The following is a 6,709-nucleotide window of genomic DNA, read 5'->3' on the forward strand; positions in this document are numbered from 1 at the left end:
ATCGAGTCTGGGTTCGTCCTAAAATCACGAAGCCAGCTCGTATTTTTCAGAAAAACCTTTTCTTTGAATAGGGTCTGCCTTAGCTCGTAAGACGGATTCACACTTACGAGCAAATTCTACCTTTGGTCGTAAGATTGGCTTGTCACTTTGTCTTGTTGGATATAATCAAACCGAACTCACAGAGGAGTACGCACTTTGAGACATATCACACTTGCTCGCACATAGCTGGGCTCACTGAGGAGCACAATCACTTAAACTCACATGGGGAGCTTCACTGATACACAACTTATCACTTAAGCTCACATAGGGAGCTTCGCTAATACACAATTTAACATTTAAGCTTACGTAAAGAGCTTTGCTAATAACAGCTTATCACTTAAGCTCACGTAGGGAGCTTCGCTGATACACATCTTGTAAAATCATTTTTGAAAACATTCTTTAAAACCTTAGCTCGTATAGGAGCTCGTACAAAACTACGCTTCAAAAATCATATTTTCAAACCGTATTTGAAAATAGAGGTCCGTAACTTTAAAACATATCTTTTCAAAAAACTTACCTTTGAAACTTGTTACGAAAACATAATTCTTAAAAGAAACATATCAGTATAAACTTAACAACATGGTAGTTTACATACTCCAAATAATTCCAAACCACTCACCAGAAAATGAAGAAACTTAAACAAGTTTAGTTTTGCCTTTACCCTTGCTGGTAGATGGTCCAGCTGGTTTGCAACAACATACACACATATTACTTAAATAGAATGAGTCATATAAAATTCATGCAATGCGAACCTGGACAATTACACCCAACAAGATAAAGACTTACCCTGATAGCTACAATCTGAACTTAGAATAGAGACTTTGACGAAAAAATATTTAGTGAATTCACAGAATCAAGGGTCATATTTATATACCTAAGAGTCCTGATAATCTTTGGATACCCTACTTGACTTAGGAAAGTTGTTACTTATACGTAAAGTATTCCTAGTTTCACTAAATATTTATTTCCTAATTCGAGTCTAATTGTATCTTTAACTGGCGAACCCTAGTTCACAATTCAACTGGCAAACCCCAGCTCACCAATACATTAGCGAGCCTACCTCGCAGAGAAATTGACAAACCCAACTTGGTAATGGATCTAGCAAACCCCTTACCACATCTTTAGGCATACACTGCTGCTGGCCAGCCCCCCTTGTTGATACTCTTTTTGCGAACCCCCAGCTCGCCTAAACCTTTGAGAACACCCACTTTGTTAGAACACTAACAAATATTTCATTTGCGAGGCCAAAACTTCCAAGCCTATTTGCAGGATGTTATAGGAGGACTCTTAGGCGGACATTGATTGTTACGATACAGTAAAGGTGATGCTCCTTTCGGGGTGACAACGGTTGCTGTTATTAAACAACCCATTAATAACTACAATTGTTACCGCGTCGACCCGAGTTTAACCTTTACTGTACCGGAACATCTGCTCTCTACTTGAGAGTCTTCTTGTGTCCACCTCGATGTCAGTCTTTGGATAAGAATGAAATGTTAAAGATACCAACTGCTTGGAAATAAAGAAGAAAATTACGTTGATTATATCGAAAATCCCTTCATTTTTCCCTATGATTATGGTCTTAATCTTATGTATGGTATATATAAGGCATCATTTGCGGGTATCCAAAAAGCTTGAACTCATGGTTGTATAATGACAGTCAACTGGCTCTTGGTTATACTCGAACCCGTGATCGCATCATTACCGCCGATTGGGACCTCCACTTTGACTTCAACCCATGACCGTATCAAGCACTATCACCCTGAAACCTGACTTCCATAAGATGGGTTTCTAAAGTAATGGTCTTATCTCGGCATGACATATGAAATGTATGTGTTCTGAGATGTGTTATCGCATCCCCAACCCTTCAAATCTACTTATAAACTTTTATGGTTTCACTCTTAAAATCCTAAACCCTAATTCCTAATAAAAAAATCTTAACCCTAACCTTAAAAAAGAGACTGAGGCACTTTCACACTCTTCCTTAAAAAATAATTTATTTCTCTAAATTTTTTTTTAAAAAAACCTACCTAGAAGTCCAATTAAAAAAAATCTGTATATACTAGTAATTTAGCCTTAAAAAACTTGGGTCGCCGGGAGGGACAAATAATTCGACCAAACAACCCATCTGATCCCAAATCCGGTTTGTAATGGACCCCACTGAAAATACACTGATCAGACAAAATCTAACCATATCACTCTCACCTTCAAAACTGGACGCAAACTCATTGCACTAATACTATCTATATTCCCACTTCTCAGCGCCAAATGTAATCCCCAAAACAGTTGTAGAAAAGAGGGGAGGAAAATGCCAATGGGTTGCCCCTTTCTTTCCCTCCGCTTCTCCCTCTTTCTCTCCCTTTCTTTCGCAACTTCATCTTCTCCTTCTCATTTTTCAAGCTCCAATCTCCATCATCTTCAATCCCTAAAGCTACGTCATCCGATTTGCTCTCTCTCTTGGCTTCCCCTTCTCACTCTTCCTCAGTTAACCCTTCAGTCGCCGATGAACTCAAGTCCTGTTTCAAGTTCCTCGTCCCCTTTACTCCAATCAATACCCGAAGCTCCTCTGATTTCAAATCCCCTTCTTCTAGACGGTCCCTTTTGAAAAGCCTAAGAGATGAACAAAATGAGCTCATCTGGTGGCCTCCTGAACCGGTTCTTGAGCTGGCCAGGCTCGCTTTTGACTCTGGTGGTGATCCTGATTCAATCCATCGCGCTCTTGACCCTACCGTGATGCCTGTAAGTTAAAGGGGTTTTCCTTCTTTTCATCTCTAATAGTTTTAGCTGTTGAACGCCTGTGATTACGGTCGTGAACAGGTGCCTGATGTTGAAGGATCGAAGGAAGATAAATGCGAGTTAACCAGAACGCCTAATGGCAGACGCTTCATAAGTCAGGTTTCTTAAAGTCAAACTCGTCAAAGATAACCTTTGGTTTCTAGTGTTGAGCTTAGTTATATTTTTTCGTAACTTGAATTTTCAGGAGTTGAATTCATATCTTGAATACTTGTTTAAACTCATTGTTGAGAGGGGTCCTGATGTTGGATTGAAAGTTTCATTAAATCGATATGATTTGTTTCATGGCCACCTTTTTATTGCCACAGAGACCGGAAGGCTAGGCATATTGTAAGTGTTTTTCTATCTACTCTTCGTTTTGCTTGAAAAACTTGTGTTCCACATGGTTAAACGAGTATGCAACCCTTCAAAGACCCCCCCGCCACCCCCAATACATGAAAAATTTGAGAATGCTCGTGCCGGACTCAATATCTGGAGCTCACATTTGTCAAAGTATCTGCTTGTGCCAATTACTGAGGTTAAAGAATTACCACAAATTGGAAAATGTTGGGCAAATGAGTTAGATGGTAGTTGCTTTCTTATTTATATCCAAATTCAAGGGCCAGTGTTCTTATGGTACTTGTGAACCCCATCAATTTTAAGACATGATTTTCTTGTAGTATTGTTTTGATAAACTTTTTATTTCTCAAGCCTTAGTCTTTAGGAAAATATTGAAATTGGTTAAGAATATACATCAGAGATTCTTAAATTGTGATCAGCCATTCGAAATTGGAATCATAGGGAAAACAGACAAAGATTAGTATTGTGATTTACATTAGAAATCTCATTTTATCAGTCTTTTACTTTGAACTCTTGCATGCTCCTAATTTGGTAGCTTTTGGATTTCAGGTTTCATGCTAAAGAATACCCCCTGTATGATAAACAAGTGTTTCCATACTACTTGGGTTATTGCCAGAAGGGTACAATTTGCTCAATTTTTTATCTGATCTATCATCCATGTAGAAGAAATGTTCCATGTTATAGTTTCATATTACATTTTAAAGATGTAATAACATATACAAGTATCATCTGATTCTGTTTTGTCACTAATGATTACAATTTCTTTTTCCAGATTCTAATGTGACTTATGATGATTCGATAAACTTGAGAAATATTCTCTGGCTTGCTCCATTGCCAAGCAATTCAACACAAAGCTGGATAGCTCCAGGTAGGTCTTTCTGTAAGCTCTGCATTTGGTTCTAAATAAAATCGCAGGAAACAATCTGTTTTCAGCTCGTACTGAATTACTATTGTTTCTCTGTTTTACTATAAGAGGATCCAATATAATTAGCTTGGTTATGAATAATGATATCAGGAGTCCTGCTTGTCCTGGATGCTCATCCCGGAGGAATTGTATATAGGGATCTCATACCTGAGTATGTCAATGTTGTGAGGACCATATATGAAGGTTTGATTACATTTGCTTTGATACAAGTTTTATTTGTGTAGTTAAGTGTATGTATGCTTTTCTGGCTTAACTTTGTATTCAATGACTTAGTATAATATCATGGTTTGGGGCAGATGATCTGGGTAATGTTGTGGTTGATGTAAACTATCTGAACGTTGGAGATTCACAGCCTGATTATCAGATTTTTATTTGTTGATTCTTCTAAAGAGGAGCTTGAGATCCAACCATAGTTGCTAACAGCACTGTTTGGATTCAGAATCTCACAATCAATAACCATGCATGTACCACGAAAGACACAGTATGGTTGTTGGTGGATGCTTGTATACTCATAATAATGGCTTGCTAGTGTTTCTTGTGTATCAAACTTACCCATTGTGTACCCTATTGTTACTTGATAGAAAGAATTGTAGTATCCTTGTTTTCATTTGAGCCTGTTGCTCTAAGTTTTACTTCAATCCTTGTTGAAGAGATTGTTCCTTAATTGGGATTTGGCATGAATCCCCCGTTTAATTTAGGCTTTGTTCTAATGCACTACCTGTACTTTCAAAATGTTCAATTAGATACCCTACTTTAATTACGTTAACTATTTTGGCACCTAACCCTAAAGGTGTTAGTTTTGTTATGATGTGGCAGTTTGACCAGTGAAATGATGACGTTTGGCAAATTTGCCATATCATTGTCTTTATGTGCAATCTAAAAATAATTTAACCAATATTTATACTAACAAAAAGTCATTTTCTTTGTCTGGTTTCATCCAAGAATCTTTTTCATCTCCATTAACAAACCATTATTAAGCATTCAAAACTCTTAACCAAAAGCAAATGAGGAAATTTTTTCTCTTACTAGAGCCTTTTTTTTTCTCTATAAGTGACTCCATTTTCTATTTTCACGTCTTATTTTTGTTTCTTTGTTAGCCTTGGTCTGTTTCTTTTTGTTATCTTCTTTAGCCTTGAATCCCTAATGTTTGTTTAGTAGCTGCTAGGTTTAGCATGGGCTATGTTGCTCTAGTACCCGACAACTAGACCTAATCATGGGTTGGGTTGGGTTGATGCAAAATTTAAGCTCATTTCCCGAGTTGAAAATAGTCTTAAAATTTTGCTCAAATTTGACTTACATAAAAAATACTAAACTCAAACTCGACTTGCCTATATTAAATTAACAATAAACGCCTATTTTTCTTATTAGTTTCTTAGGATTTATTGCTAACCTCGATTTTTTATTTTATATTATGGATTTGTTGATATTTAATAGCTTTGGTACTATGTGTAGATATGATTATATTGTCAATTAGTAGGTTGTTTTGTCTTTCAATCTCTTTTCTTAGATATGTTTTATGACTAGTTTTCTTTTATTCCTTTGGTTACTTCTAGCCTGATTTGCTTTTGGGAGATTTGGTTTGAGTTTCTTTAGCTTTTCCCTATCAAAAGGAAAGTCTTCTATTCTTATTTAGGATGGGTAAAGGAGTCTCTTTTAACCTTTATAAATACATCACTGGTAAGCCATGCAAAGAGTCATTTCTGAGAGTGTCATTAACCTTAAATGCAAATTGTTTTCTTCTTTCTCATAACCAAAAACAGACATTCCTCCTCATCAGAGGAATATGGAGGGAGTTGCCTTTAGAATGGAGGGTACTTGGACTAAAAGTAAGGAGTCCCTTCATGGGACTGAAAATTGTTACGAGTAAAAGATACACCTTGGTTGTAACAACTGAAATGTTGATGGCGACTTGTCCCTAAATGAGTGGAATGGACAAGATAGAGGTAGACCAAGCATGTGATCGTAGAGATCATTCGTCTCCTCATGTGTTGATATGAGAAAATACAAGGGTTATTCTTGCAAAAAGGAAAGCAGATTAAATGGTGTTGGAGGCTTTCCTCCAATATGCTCTTTGACGGTCAAGTTAGTATATTGGTTGGTAGAGAAAATTCTAAAGAGAGAGAAAAGGAGAAAACTCGATTATTTTTTAGAGTAGGATGAAGTTTAAATGAAGAAAGAAGTACTTATTTATAGAAATATTAGGTTCACCAATAGGGTTATAGTATAGTTTGCCATGTGTCATTTATTGGTCGGCTAGCAAGTATGACATCAATATTCTTTTGTTATCTTAATTTGACAACTTACCACGATAGATCTTTAGTCTTTTGGTGTCTTTGTTCTTATATTTTTCTCACATCCTTTGTGTTTATCTTACATCTTTTGGTTTTTTCGTGAGCTCAACACAAAGTACAAATCCTGGAGTGAGGGCTAAAAAAGGGCATGTTATCAATGTGAAGGATAAGTATATAGAAGTTCAATGGACTTTTAGAAGCCAGTGTCTCTTTACTTATCTTTTAGGTGCAAGAAAATTTTCGACAAAAAATAATGGTTGTTTGGTGAATGATGTATGAAGGGTATGTGATTGTGTGGCAGTAGTTAGAAGGGATGGGAGCTTCT

General features: G+C 36.6%; 1 pseudogene; it reads left to right on the forward strand.

The window, feature by feature from the left end:
• The first annotated feature begins 2,335 nt into the window (after positions 1–2,335).
• Positions 2,336–4,860, forward strand: LOC107919606 (uncharacterized; annotated as a pseudogene).
• Positions 4,861–6,709: the final 1,849 nt, after the last annotated feature.

Source organism: Gossypium hirsutum, chromosome D13 (genome assembly GCF_007990345.1).
Source record: "Gossypium hirsutum isolate 1008001.06 chromosome D13, Gossypium_hirsutum_v2.1, whole genome shotgun sequence".
NCBI lineage: Eukaryota > Viridiplantae > Streptophyta > Magnoliopsida > Malvales > Malvaceae > Gossypium > Gossypium hirsutum.